The following is a 13,430-nucleotide window of genomic DNA, read 5'->3' as shown; positions in this document are numbered from 1 at the left end:
TCCTTTTTGGATTGTTCATTGTTAGTGTATATAAATGCAATTGATTTTTTTTTTTGCACTGATTTTGTATCTTATGAATTTATTACTACTAACAGTTTTTTTTTTAAAGATTTTGTTTATTTATTTGACAGACAGAGATCACAAGTAGGCAGAGAATCAGGCAGAGAGAGAGGAAGGGAAGCAGGCTCCCTGCTGAGCAGAGAGCCCAATGTGGGGCTCGATCCCAGGATGCTGAGATCCTGACCTGAACCGAAGGCAGAGGCTTTAACCCACTGAGCCACCCGGCGCCCCCTAACAGTTTTTTTATTTTTATTTTTATTTTTATTTTTTCCTAACAGTTTTTTTAAAGTGAAATATTTAAGGGGGCGCCTGGGTGGCTCAGTCATCAAACATCTGTGCCTTCAGCTCAGGTCATGATCCCAGGGTCCTGGGATCCAGCCCCACATTGGGCTCCCTGCTCAGCGGGGAGCCTGCTTCTCCCTCTCCCATTCCCCCTTCTTGTGTTCCCTCTCTCGCTCTCTATCAAATAAATAAAGGAAATCTTTAAAAACATGAAATATTTACATTTTCTGCATTTAAGATCATGTCATCTGAGAACAAAGATAATTTTATTTCTTCTTTTTCAATTAGGAGGTCATAATAATTATTATTATTTTTGCTTGCCTAATTGCTCTGGCTAGGACTCCCTTTACTATCATGGACAGAAAAGGTGAAAGCTTGTTTCCTTGCCTATTTCCAGATCTTAGAGGAAAAGCTTCCTTTCATCATTGCATATGATGTTCACTATGGACTCCTCCTATATCCCTTCTGTTATGTTTCGTTTCCTTCTATTCGTAGTTCGTGGGGTGTTTCTATCATGGGAGGATATTGAAATTTGTCAAGTAACTCTTTTTGCGTCAAGTGAGGTGATCATTCAGGTTTTCCCCCTTCGTCGTGTCAGTGTGCTGCGTTACATCAATGGATTTCTTTTTTTTAAATGGATTTTATTTATTTATTTGACAGAGAAAGACACAGAGAGAGAGAGAGAGAGAGAGAGGAATGGAAGTACCAAGAGGTGCCACCAAGATCCCACTTAGTTCCTGGGAATAATGGCGAGAGGAGCTGGTCCCTCTACCACCCTTGACTCCCCGACTCCTGCATTCGGGCTTTGGGAAAAACAGCACCATATATACGAGTGACTGTGTTATGACTGTCATTTAGATAATGTCACAACCTGTGAGAGGCAGCGCCTTCCTCTCAGAGTGTCGTCTCCCAGCTGGCACTCACCTGAGTCCTCACCAGACCATCAGGCTTTTTCTCGGTGGTGCGTTCTGGAGGAGTCCATGTGTGTCGCTATAAAATTAATCTCTTTATCTGAGAAATGTTCTGTGGGATACCAGCAAGGTCCACAAGGCATACTGTAAATCTGCGGGCGGTAGTGCGGGCAGAAGCGTTACAAGCAGGGAAAGCGAGTTCGTGTCCAGACTGAAAGTCTGTGCCCGCGAGAACCGGTGGCTGTTCCTTCCACGACGGAAGAGATGGAACATAATCCGTCTTCCACCAAGCGACTAGCTGCTCCCCCAGGAAATGGCACCGTGTCAGGGGCTCCACATTCGTCTCTGCTCTTGGTGGGTTAGATTCCCAACGGTGATGATGTCCAGGTCAGACCTGGTGAGGCCAAGTCCAGGACACTGAGCCCACACATAGCCTCCAGCCCTGCCTCCTTGGCCGCTCTGTACATGAGCCATTGGACAAGCATCTGGATGGCTGGCTGCTGTCCCAGAATGGACTGTCCCGTCCAGCTGGTTCCCGAGAGCCTCCTCGGCAGCAGATTCCTTTGGACAAGCATTCCCACGTGACAAAGGATCTTCCCCGTCCATGTCTACCCAGAGAGGTACCTCCTCGTGTGCCCTCCCAGATCATATTGTTACCAACCTTGCAATGTGGTTTTTCCCTAAGGCTCTGGTGATCCACCAAGCCATTAGCAACCACCCATGAATCAACACAGAGTCATACTTCTGGCCATCTTTCAGGCCAGGCAAGGTGGACAAGGGCCAAACGCGGTGCTTGAAGTCATGACCACTGAGAGATTTTCCTTTGTCTCTGTCCTTTCGGGCCACACATGAATGCTTGAGCCATCCCGTTCTGGACCATCTGTAAACCAGGATCAAGGTTTTTCCTTCTCGATCAGCTGGTCATAAAGACCTCGCTGTGAGGTCATAGGCTTGGATTGTGGGCGAGGACACAACGCAGCTGGAGAAGGTGAGAGACCAGCCCCTCAGCACATATGGACAGACTCGGTAGATACCCAGCACTGAAAATGGTTGCACCAAAGATCTCGCCGTGGTCGCTCAGGGCCCTCCAGCCTCCGGGCCTACGTATATGCCTACTCGCTGTCGCAGCCATGTGGGAGCTGGAGCCGGGCCTCACAGTGAGATCATGGCAGTCTCCTGCTGCACAAAAACAGTCCCAGAGGACCCCAGCGTCAGCGAGACAAGGCTGCTCTGTGACCGGGATGGATCGAGACACACGGGGGGCGCCTGGGGGGCTCAGTGGGTTAAAGCCTCTGCCTTCGGCTCAGGTCATGATCTCAGGGTCCTGAGATCGAGCCCCACATCGGGGTCTCTGCTCCGCAGGGGGCCTGCTTCCCCCCCTCTCTCTGCCTGCCTCTTCGCCTACTTGTGATCTCTGTCTGTGAAATAAATAAATAAAATCTTAAAAAAAAACCCAAAACAGACACATGGGAGCCCTTGGGAATCATGTCTGAATATGGACAGAAATAGGAATAATTTCAAAACCAGAGATGACCAAACACACCCCCTCTCGTGGTTTCTACAAGTGACCACTGCTTTTCACCAGTTACAGCTGACCCTTGTACAGCGTGAGGTTTGGGGGTGCGGACACCCAGCCGTGCAGTTGGAAATCCGCGTAGGACTTTTGACTCCCCCCAAACCAACAGCTTAAGTACTGATGCCTCCAGTCACCCGGAAGGCTCACTGAGGACAGAAACAATGCTCACCTGCTGCGTTGCATGTAGCCATAACTGTATTCTTACCATGAAATAAGCCAGAGAAAAGAGGATGTTAGTAAGAAAATTGTAAAGGAGAGAAAATACAGTTCACAGCACTGGACTGTATTTATCGAAACTATCTGCGTCCAAGCTGTCCTACAAGGTTCAAACCCATGTTCTTCAAGGGTCAACTGTGCAGCCTCCCCTCCTTCTAGATAAGACGTACTACAGTGATAGTCTGTCCTGAAATGTCCCCCACTTCCTGACAGTATCCATTCCAGAGCGAAACCCTACTTTCTTGAACTGGCACTAAAATCACCTCCTACAAGCCCGAATCCAAGCGCTTTCTAGTACCTTCTCGCTGAGAAACGCCAGGGCCCCCCAGGGTATGAGCTCCCCTCACCCGCTCAACAATAGCCCTGTTCCTGTGGGCTTTAGCTGGAGGACACTGGTGCTGCCCATGGCTCGTCTGTGGAAGGCCACGTCACTTCCGACAGCAAATCGCGTGGCGGGCAGGGAGCAGGCGACAGAGCCACTATGGGTAATCTAGCAGGGCTTGACTTCATAGACATAATCAGGTGCTTATCAAACTTCTGCAAGAGTTGGAGGAGGAGGCTCTCGGTGGCTTGGGGGTAGGGAAGGGTCAGGCCCGTGCACCTGACCCTGGAGTCAGGAGCTGATGGAACCACCAGAGTGGCCATCCCAGGCTCCGGGCCACACACAGAGCCGCTTCTGCTGCTAACATCCCCGCCAGTCCCCCACCGGTCCCCGCTGTCCCAGCTGCCCAGCATCTAGGTAGCTGGAAGGAGACACTGAAACCTGCTCAGAAAGCGCCACCCCCCCCCCCCATGACCTTGCCCGTGTGCGCAAAGAGCAGAGAGCAGCCAGGGGCTCAGCCCCCACCCCGTTCCCACCCCCAGCTCTGCGGGGAGGGCGCGCAGTTGGCAGAACCACACTCCCATCTGGACCCGAGGCACAGGGAATAGGGTGCTGTTAGCAGCCCCAAAGGTGGCCCTGAGCAGCTGCCTACCCCCTTCCAGAATGTTTTTGTTCCTCCTTTTCTTTTTTTAAAACAAAACAAATATTTAAATTTAACCCCACTGGGGTCAACTTCCGACTGGCAGCCACGTGACCCTTGCTAGTTCAGCTTGTTCCTTCCCTTGACTTGGGGAGGGGCGAACGCTTGGCTGCTTCCTTTCCCTGTGGTTTCCTCTTTCGGACTCTTTCCAGCACACCCCCCCCCCCCCGGCATCCCCGGCCAGGGTGCACCAGGACGGGCTGCCCTGACGTGAGTCTGGCAGGGTGCGGGGCTCTCAGGAGTCCGCAGGAGGCGGGGGGAGCCCCCTGAACGAGTCCGTCCTGTCTCCTCCTCCACCAGCTCCCCTGGGGCCAAGTCCGGAACCTCAGGCACCAGCCCCGTCATCAGCTGTGACAGAAATTGGCTCTTGGGGTCCGCTGGAGAGGAAAAACACGTGGGGGGGTGGGGCCCGAGGTGAGTGGTGTGGGAGCCACGAGGTGGTTGTAGGTGAAACGAGGGGAGATATTCAGTCCACAAGGAACAGAGGTCCCTGAGCTGTCTGAGGGCATCTGAAGGAGGGAAGGAGTCGAGTATTCCCTTCAGAGAGCCGTCCTGTAGGGATTGAGCCCCGTGGCCCCTGCCCTGGGCCTCCACGACCGGCCTCGGGTGCCTTCCTAGAACCTCAGCTCAGGAGGCTGAGGTCAAGGGCTTCTGGAAGGAGACCACTGAGCCTGGCCTTCCAAACACCTGTCATACTGGCCTCTTGTAAAGTCCCTCTTGGCCGAGAATGAGGCCCAGCCCCATTCCAGAGAGGACCAGGCGCTGCTGGAAAGGTGTATCCTGCAGCCCTGGCCAGGAGAAAGGACTTATTCGGAAACAGCGAGCATTTTCCTGGATCTCAGGCTTCTATTTAGAGAGGCCTGGATCCGGGAACGCAGGGCAGCTGTGGGCGGGCCACAGCCGCTGGGGGGCAGGGCTGGGGCCACGAGAAGCCCAGGACACTGGTCCCCTCATGGTGTCTGTGCTTGACAGCTTTGCGACGAACCCACCAGAGGCAGGGAGGGAGTCTCCACCAGCTCCCTTAATGGTGGTGGATTTGGGGGCCTCTAGGGTGACTCGGAGGGAGGGGTGTCTCTCCATTCCCCCTCTGACACAGAAGGAGGTCGCTGCTCAGAGTGTAAGGTGACACCAGCGGGGAGAGGACACCTCTGCAGGAACTGTCCAGGGCCCACCCGGCGTGGGAGGAGGAAAGCAATTCTTTTGGTTTCCAAGGCTGCAAAAATTAATCCAACCCCTGGGAGGGAGGGGACAGTGAGGGAGGCCTCAGCCTGGAGCTGGGCATTGAGTCCTTTGGGTTTGCTTTTCTGCGGTAGGAGGTAGGAAGGTAAAAGCCATCACCTCGTTTAAATGGGATATAAAATATTAACAGACCTTTCCTTGACAGACTGGTCTGTTGTTACAGACAGAAATCTGGGTGTGGGTTCCGCTGGGATTCGTTTTATTTGGAAGCAAGGAGCTCCTACAGCTGGTGTAGGAGAGGAAATGCACATCGGCACAAACTGAAACTTTGTAAAACGAGCTAAATAAAATCCGTCCTTAAGTTACAAAAGGTAAAAGCTTTCAGGAAAGGGTTCCCATATGCTACTATCTAAAAACAAAATACAAGAAAGTTCTTAATGTTTTTATAGGGTATCTTTCTTCTCCAACGCTGATGCTACTTTTAAAATATTCAAACACGGGGCACGTGGGTGGCTCAATGGGTTAAGCCTCTGCCTTCGGCTCAGGTCATGATCCCAGGGTCCGGGGATTGAGCTCCGCATCGGGCTCTCTGCTCGGCAGGGAGCCTGCTTCTCCCTCTCTCTCTGCCTGCCTCTCTGCCTCCTTGTGATCTCTGTCTGTCAAATAAATAAATGAAATCTTAAAAAAAAAACTTTAAAAAAATAAATAAAATATTCAAACACTCAGGGTAAGTGGTGTGATCTGATAAATAGTTTTCATTCATTCATTCATTCATCCATCCACATGGGTGTGGAGCCCAACACAGGACTTGAACTCACAACCCTGCTCAAGACGTGAGCCGAGATCAAGACTCAGAGGAGCGTCCGGTGACTCAGTGGGTTAAGCAGAGACCCTTGGTTTCAGCTTTGGCCTCGATCTCAGGGCCAGGGATCAAATCCCACCTGGTGGGGAGCCTGCCTCAGACCCCCTCTCCCCTCGCTCTCCAACCCTCTCTGGGTGCCCCCACATCCAGGCTGGACAAAGTCCACTAGAGCACAGCGAGAGACACAGCTCACACGGGCAACGACCGACGGGGTGACTCGCTCACTGAAGACGGGCTGGTGCTGGGTCCGCCCTGCTCCATTGTCCCTAGATCCTCCTCCAGCTTCTCTAACACCCGGGGCAGGAGTGCGTGTGCGTGGACGACCCCCCGGCCAAGCTCAGACAACCACGACGGTCTCCCTGGGGTGGCCGCTGCTGGCTGCTGGGGGGTGAGGCTGCTCACCACGCCCCCCCTCCGGACAAGCCGCCCCATGGACAGTAGCTCCAGCGGCAGACCCGGACCCTCCCCACACATGTCCCCACTTGGCCGTCTCCCTCGACTTCGGCCTCCAAGATAAGACACGGAGAGAGCTGCTGCTGCTTTCCTCCAGGGAGCCTCCAAGGAGGAGTGTTTCCTGCAACATGACTTCCTGATGGGTCACCGCCTGCGAGGGGGCATTTCTGGACAAGGTAAGGGGGAAAAGCTGTCAGCGCTGCCACCCCAAACCCTCGTGTATTCAGAACCGCTCAACCAGGGTTTTCTGAAAACACCCAGTTTCCCTCTGAGTGTGCTGTGTAGGGACTCAGCGGGAGAGGAAAGACACCAAGTGCTCCCGGGGTCTGCAGTGACCGCCTCAGGACACTTCTTCTCTACTAAACCACTGTGGGAAATGTCTTGTCTGTGGCCCTGGAGGTACCCCCCAGCACCTGCTCCGGGAGAGGCAGCTGGCCTGTGCCAGGGAGCTGGGTGGGCCCTGCTAGGAAAGGAGAGCCTGCCTGTGAGAGGGCAGGAGAGCCCGCAGGCCCCTGCGACCCCAGGGCCCTTTGCAGGGAGCCAGGCTTCAGGAAAGAGTCCCCACGGGGCCACACGCGCAAATGGAGTTCCTGGAGCCTTAGGCACCTGCCAGCCCTCCGGCAGTTCTGGTGGCCTCGGACTGAGTACTGCAGGGGAGCACTACGGGGGGACTGAGCACTGGCGGTGGGGAGAGGGCAGGCGGACCAGGACCTGGCCGTGGGCACCAGGGGACGTCCGGAGGCCCCAGCGCTCCTTCCTTTACCCTGCGCTGCGCTCAGCACAGAGGACGCGCTCCGGGACGTCGAGGCTGGAGTGGGGCGGGGAGGGGACCCCGCCCTCCCAGGGACCCTGCCCTCCCCGCCCCACCCTCCGCCGCTGCCGCCGAGGGGCTGCCTTGTGCCACCAAGCTTCCTGCGCCCCTGAGCCAGGCTAGGTTGGGGACGATGGCGCGGGGGGGGGGGTGGTCCTGGGCGCCAGGGCGGAGGCACAGCCGGGCGCGGAGGCGGCCCCGGGTCTCCCCCTCCGCGCAGCCGTCCCTGGCCCGGTGGCTCGTGTCCCCGCCCGCTCTCCGGAAGGGAGGAACCGCCACGTCCCCCGAGTGTCCGCCTGCTCCCAGCGCAGGGGCCGGAGATGGCGCGGGAGACCGGGTGCTGCGCGCGTCCCTGACCCCCGCGGCCCCAGGTGCTCCGTGCCCGGACACGCGCGTCCCTCGCGGGCTCCAGAGCTGGGCCTCCAGACCCTCGGCGGGGCGGGGTGGGGGTGCAGGGGGCGCGCCGCTGGCGGGAGGAGGGCAGGCTGCGGCGCGGCCGTGTCCCCGCGTCCCCGCTGGAGCGCCCCGGGACCCGCCTCCAGGGCCTCGGGGCCGCGCTGCCAGCCTTGGCCTCCGCTCGGGGACGGCCAGCAGGGCGCTGGGCCCGGGTTCCGCGGGTTCTCAGTCTGCGCTTTCGCACGGGCCCAAGCTGCCGGCAATGGCTCCGAGAGAGACAATTCCTACACGTGGTTTTCTTACCAGTTTACGTGCTCGCATCCGGCCAACACTCACTCGCAGCATCTCCCAAGAGCCTTCAGGGAGAGACTGAAGGCAGAACAGGCGGGGATAGGAAAGGAGAGTATGTGGGAATCCTCTGGGGGTCCACGGGGCCCAACATTGTGATGCTGCTTCTGCAGGGCGCGGGCTCAAGGACCAAGGCCAAGGTCACATCTCCCACAGTCCCCTAGAAGGGGGGGTGTCACTGTTGGCTCAAGTGCAAGGCGGGTGAGGGGTCGTGATTTGTGATGCTGCTGCTTTGGGATCCCAGATCCCAGAGCCTTTGACTGAGCAGCTGAGCTGTTGGGCCCTGGAGTTGGGCCGCAAGCTTCGCCTCCCTCAGAGCGTGATTTCCAGCCCAGATCTTCTCCTTCTGCATGTTTACCGGGCAGGACCTTAGCCCGGCCTGGGGGACGGGCTGCTTTGCCATTCGCGCAAAGGAGAATGGGGTGCCAATAAGCCGATTTTCATTTTCCATTCCTAACATTTCCCTTGGTGAAATTATTCTGCCACAACTCTCTCCCGTACGTTTCCTCGTAAAGTCCCCCCGGCTCTCTGCTCTTTCCCAGGAAGCAACTTCACTGGTAGACGGGCTCAGACGGATCTCCAAGTGCCCCCTTTGCTCTCTCCAGGGGAGCATTTTTCCGTAGGAAAACCCTTCGCGCCTGTCCTGGTGCCCAGGTGTGGAAACAAAAGGAAGCCGTACAAACAGGTGCACCTACCGTTTGGTCACATGAGGGAATTTGAGAGAAACACTTCTACAACGTGGAATGTCGTGCTGATGTCGCTCTTTTCTCTGTGGAAAAGTCGCTAATTGCAGGTTACTCATTACCAAGGGTTTGAATGTCTGCAGCTCGAGGTCAGTCATCCAGAAATGCTTCTAAATATATAACTGAAACAACTCAAAAAGGTGGACTTTAACGCGCATAGCTAAATAAGTTCGTTGGGATGGAATGCTGGGAAGGATTAGCGAAGCCGGGCAGGTTCTGTGCGCGGTGACGGCTCTGCCCTCCAGCCGGAACACCGTTAGTCCCCACAGTTAAACATCCCAGACTTTGCTCCTGACACCGACAAGACCTCAGTGCCCACAACAGGCAGGGGCCGACCTAGGCCTTCAACCGTTCCTCTTTCCCCACAGCGATGGGGGATTGACCTCAAAGCCTGAAGCAAGAGCCCCATCCCACCCAGCCCTTGACTAGCCCTGGGCCTTTCCTCCACAGGGACCTCCCTCGGCAAGGACATCCCCAACCCGAGGCAGAGCACCCCATTCCCCGCTTCCTGCAGAGACAACCGAATCACCTGTCAGCACACAGACAGAGCTCACCATAGGTCTCCTGGGCGGGGGGCAGTGGGGCCTCCATGGGGAATCACCTTCTGGAAGTCTGTGCCTGCTCTGGCTGCCGAACTGAGCCCGTCTCTGGAGTGGGCAGGCAACAGGGCTAGCCCACTGGGCCCGACACAGCATTCCCGGCACCATTCATGCCAGGGCCTGTGTCAAGAACAGACAGGACTCGGGCTGCAGGGGGGGCCTCAGGCAGCACCCCGACCCCATGTCCCAGTGTGGCCTTGCACAGATAAGAACATGGGCCCCTCCCTACCTGCAGGATGTGGGGCCAGAGCAGGGGTCCCGGGGAGTCTGCAGGCCCGGGCTGCCGTCAGAAAGAGTCCCTGCCCAGTCACCCCCTCCAGGCCTTGACAAGCAGGTCCCAGCCCAGAATGCCTCAGGCTCCAAGGGACCACGCCCTGCAGGGTCCACTGCCCATCTCTGCAGCAGGAGGCTGGGGCCCCGAGACAGGACAGTCTTGCTGTCTGGTCTGCTGGGCTGACACTGTGTCCACCTTCTCTCCCCCATGCCTGGAGATCTTGGGACAAGTCTCCCCTGACGCAGCTCTTTCTCCCCACCCTAGCACAGGCCGGGGAGAGCCGGCTGGTGCTGCTCTGAGCCCCACTGCCTGGCCTCTGCCCAAACCCAGGGTCCCTCAGTCCGTCCCTGGCTTTCCCCCCCTTCCAAGGAGAGGCCCAGAAGCTGACCGGGTCCCTGCAAGAAAGCTCCCAGGAAGTGGAGGGATTGCTTGGCCGTTCCGGATCCATTCGTGAGGCTAGAACCAGGCTGACCTTGCTCAAGGTCAGGCTTGTCTGGGCAGGGCACTTGAAGCCTGTCCACCCCCATCCCTGCAGGAAGGACTCCAAACCCAAGGGCAGATGAAGGGGGCCTGCCAGAGAGCTTCACACTGAGGCTCCAGTCTCTGGAGTCCCCTTCCCTGGGACACCTGGTCCCTGCCTCCATCTGAAACCACCCCCGCCCCGGGCCCCCTCTCTTCATGGGAGCCTCTCACATGTGGATCATGATCTGTCACTGGCTTTGCCCCTTGATAAAGTCTTCTCAGCGGGACCCGAGGGAAGGCCTTTCTGGGGCCAGGGCCCCTCCCCTTCTGTGGCCCCATCCCAGAGGAGCAGGGAGCAGGCAGGGGGAGGGTAGGGACAGGTGGGGACAGCATTCAAAGGCAGGACTGCCAGCGACCAGAGGCTCCAGAGAGAGCCCGAGACCAGGACGCATCCCTGCCAAAACGTCAGAGAAGGAGGGGCAGGAGGAACCCCCCCGTCATGGGCAGGGCCTGGCTCCAGCCCCGCCAGGGACCGGGCTGGCCCCCATCTCCAGGCGTGGGCCCCTGCAGGGCCGAACCCCCAGGGAAGGAACACCGCCCATGTACAGGAACACACTGTCCCAGACGCTGTAGCTGAACCCCGAAATACTGGGGTCACAGCAGGAAACAGCCCAGTTGGAACGTCACATGCTCAGGCAAGTCCGCAGAGAGAGCCCTGCCGCCGGGGTGTGACGGGCCAGGGACTGGCGGCTCCTCCGACCTGGAGGAAGGGGACGCCCGGAGCAGCGGCCCCCCAGGGAGAGCCCCCAGCGCCTCCCCCACCCCGCAACCGACCGGAGTGGAGCAGGGCAGCTCGTCCTCACCCCGCGTGACCGTCCTCGAGGAGGCTCATGCGTCCTCAGCCACAGAAATCCCCGGGGAGTCGGTCCAGGCCCAAGGCGACAGAAGCCACCGGTTCCAGACCCGCCCGGGGGACTCTCACGTGTGGCCAGAATGGAGGTCCCCTGGGGTCCCAGCGGCACGGAGGGGTCTCCCCGCAGCCCGGCCGGTAGGTCACCGCGGCGAGGACACCTTCACCATGAGGGAAACGACGGGCGCTGGAAAGTCAGCTCAGCTCACCTGCTCGGCGGGTTCCGGGTGGCAGAAAGGCCCAGGAGGTTCTAGTTAAAGCTCATCGGGCCTCCCAGGCCCCCACGGTGAGCGCGGGCTGCCAGGGAGGGCTCCCTCCTCCCCTGAGAGGGCTCCGTGCTCTCCCCGCGGCCCCGGGGCTGCCTCGGGACCGGCTCCCGCAGATGGGGGTGCCCGGCTTCCCCCCCCCGCCCCGGCGCGCTCAGTGGGGGGGCTCCGGTCCCCCGCGGGCTGGGGACCCCGACTCTGTCCTGGCAAACCTTGTCCTGATGGGGGGAGAGAGCAGACGTCTCCGCCGAACCAGGGAGACCCCGGAATCCCTCCCTCCTTCCGGGACGACAGATCCTAACCAAAGGCCCCCTTGCTCCTCGGGGTCTGCGTCCAGGTACGTCTCAGAAATGACGTTGGAAAGGGACCCTGTGTTTCACTGGGGACAGATCGGTCCCCTCAGAAGCCGCTCCCAGCTGGGGGGCGATCTGGAGCTTTGGTGCATTGGAGTTGCCTGGGAAGCCTGGAGATGAGACCGGCCCCTCCCCCTGTGGCTTCGGGGTGGAACTGAGTTCACTGTCCTTGATGGTGCGAGTCCTCTGACATCATTCGACGAGTTCTGCGTCTAGTGGTTTCCAAGGAACGTTCTGCTGTGGCCGCAGCTGAAAAGAACCGCTTCCTGTTAGGAATGGCTGCCTTGGCCAAATCCCTGACCAGCCACCCGGGCCCCGGACAGGTGGCTCCGCTGGCTCCTTTGGGGCCGCTGATGCCCTGAATGTGCCAGGCTGTCCTCGACCTCTGTCTCCTCTTGGCGGAGATCGAGGGCCCGGCTCCCTGCGCTCTTCCCTTCCTGGTGGGCAGAGCGCAGGAAGGGGCAGGTCAGCGTACTGTGCCCGGCAGGACGACGCTAAGTGAGGACTGGGGGGGGGAGGCTGGGGATGAGGAGGGCCTGTTTGCCAGCCATCGGCTCCAGAAGCAGAGCCGGGCGGGTTGTTAGGTGTTGAGGGGGCAGCTGAGCCCAGGGAGGGAAGGCAGGGCTGGTGGCATTTTCAGCAGGAGAAGCCCAGGTGCTGGGGTGTCTTTGCCGTCACTTCCCTGTTGCCAGCAGCGCGCACTCAGCAGATCTCGCTGTCGGGGGGTCGCTGCCCCTCGGCGGTGCCACGGGCGACCAGGGTCAAAGCAGATGTCCGAGCCAGATCAGGGTCAGACCCATGCCCCTGACGGCATCCAGGGATGGGCCCTTTCTACACGGAGCCCGTCTGGGAGCACGTGGGAGTATCGTGCTTGTAGAACTAGGCACAGACTGTGGATGGGCAGCTGCGAACATGTGCACAGCGTGAACCTCCCCGAGTCGCTACCCCAGAAGCCCCGCCATCTCCCCTCCCCTGTCGTCCCCACGGGGAAGCAGCTCGGTTTCTTCTCACAACAGAACGACTGTCACCTGTCGCCGGCCATCGTCCACAGGGACGCCTCCAGCATGACGCTCCGTGCTGGGTTGTCCCAGAACGTGCTGCCGAGCGGGTGTGGCTCCTTCCTTCTGTTTGCTGGATCGCGTTCCCTTGGGCGAGGGTGGCCGACTTCTGTCCTCCGCGCTGGGGCTGGCTGTTAGGTTGTCCGGCGTGAGCGCTGCTGAGCATTCTTGGCCATGGCTTGGTGGCCGCACGCTGCCTTCTGTGTCCTGTCCTAGGGGTGGACACCGGGTCCTTCGGTTTGGGTTGGTGCAGCTCAGGTAGACACCACCCGTCAACGTCATTTTCGAAGTGGCTTCCTACATGTGGCTTCCCGCGTGGCCTGTGACTGGCTTCTGGGCTTCGTGGCAACACTCAGTCTTCATTTTACCCTTTGGTGGATGCGTGATCACGTCTGACTCGATTTTAACTGCCATTTCCTTGATGGCTGTGAAGCCGAGTGATTTTCTAGGCTGACGGTCATTTACACGTCTACTTTTTCACATTTGCATTTACGTCTTGAAAACACTAATTTTTCCAATGAGTTTTCTTTCTTTTCCTCATTGATTTGAGCGTTTGTGTCTTCTGGATATTCATCTTTTTTTTTTTTTTTAAAGATTTTATTTATTCACTTGACAGAGATCACAAGTAGGCAGAGAGGCAGGCAGAGGG

This window comes from Martes martes (assembly GCF_963455335.1).
Source record: "Martes martes genome assembly, chromosome: 7".
Lineage (NCBI taxonomy): Eukaryota > Metazoa > Chordata > Mammalia > Carnivora > Mustelidae > Martes > Martes martes.
The sequence above is the reverse complement of the archived record's forward strand: the minus strand, read 5'-3'. Positions refer to the sequence as shown.